Raw genomic sequence first — 1,645 nt, 5'->3', positions numbered from 1 at the left:
TGTGTGTGTGTGTGTGTGTGTGTGTGTGTGTGTGTGTGTGTGTGTGTATGTGTGTGTGTGTAAGTGTTTGCGTAAGCACGTTCTGTACGAATACACCTTCATGCGTCAACAACATATACATCAACAAACACCTACACACATGCTGATTAACATAGACAAAGACACGCGCGCACACATACATATGCACACGCACATACATCTGCGAATGAGACAATAGCATACACACACACACACACACACATACAATAAGACCTGTCTACGTCTGCTTTTGACACGTCTATTCACTTTGGCCTTTGCGCAGTTTCCCCTAATTTCCATTCAGTTTTGCTTCTTTCTGACTGTTGACTTTATTTACATTCTACTGTCTTGTTAGCCTCATTTTTTTTTCAGTTTTCATTATATCCATGACTCTCTCCTTCCCTCCCTACCTCCCTCCCTCGCTATCTCTCTCTCTCTCTTCAAATTTTCTCTATTGTGTTTCTGCATATACACGTGCGCAGGCATGTGCATATACAGGCATCGCTGGGGGTGAAGGTGGGGGTGGTTGTAAAGAAGCTCGCTTTGCAACCACGTAGCTTCTATTATAGCTCCAAAGATTAGTTCATTTTCTATTTCTACCGCTTAGAGCGACTTGATGAGATAATTCAGCGACTATAACCACACTTGAGTATTGCGTAACATCGTCATGCAGGAATGATAAAAGTTTATTTCCAAAGTATAAGTATGTTAAGCTTCGCCATGCGATACGCACACGGCAGTTACATTCGCTGAATTATCGCAAAAACTCGTTATAAACGGTGTAAACATAAACTGAACGTTAAATCAATATTTTCATTCGTTGATGTAAAAATCTGTGTAGATATGTCAAAAGCTCTTGAATGTTTGGATGGCTGCAAATTGGCTCTGAGATACGATGAAAATTACACGGGTGACTGACAATGGTAAATATTTTTTTATTTTTCTCATTGGTGTACCCACAACGCAACAAGCATTATTAACTAAGGGAGGTTTGTTGGGCATATAAGTAATAGTTATTTTGCGGTGACACTTTTACTGAGAGAGGGTGTGAGTGGACAGGTGGAAATGAAACGAAGCAAAAATTTGATAAACGTTAATTTCCTCACGAAATCAGGCGTACTCTGTAGATATCCAAAATGGGCCGCATGCGGCCCGTGGACTGCAGTTTGTTCATGACTGCCCTGTACAAAGGAACCATTCAACATCAGAGTCTCCATCAAAAGAACTGCACTTGCGTCACTTTGAACCCAACTATTGAATCCTCTTTGAAAATATTCCCATGTGCACAGTTGTAGCCATGTTTTCACAGTCCCTTTTACCTCCGTTATGTCACCAAATCGTTGTTCCTGAAGGCTATCCTTCCTTGGATCCAACAGGTGGAAGTCAGAGCCCAGTTGGCTAATTGCCTGGTTTGTTGCCAAAGATAGATATGATCATGTACTGCTTTGGTGAAGGCAAACCGCTTTCAGATTCTTATTCGGTCCCGTCCTCTTTATGGCTTCTCTAAGATTTCCTAGTGTCTCAATGTACAGCTCGATGGTCATGGCCCATTACGTTCAAGAAAAACGAAGGATAATGACATCCTTGTCATACTCCGCCACACACACACACACACACACACACACAC

The sequence above is a fragment of the Octopus bimaculoides genome, chromosome 20 (genome assembly GCF_001194135.2).
Source record: "Octopus bimaculoides isolate UCB-OBI-ISO-001 chromosome 20, ASM119413v2, whole genome shotgun sequence".
Taxonomy (NCBI): Eukaryota; Metazoa; Mollusca; class Cephalopoda; order Octopoda; family Octopodidae; genus Octopus; species Octopus bimaculoides.
This window is presented reverse-complemented; position numbering follows the sequence as displayed.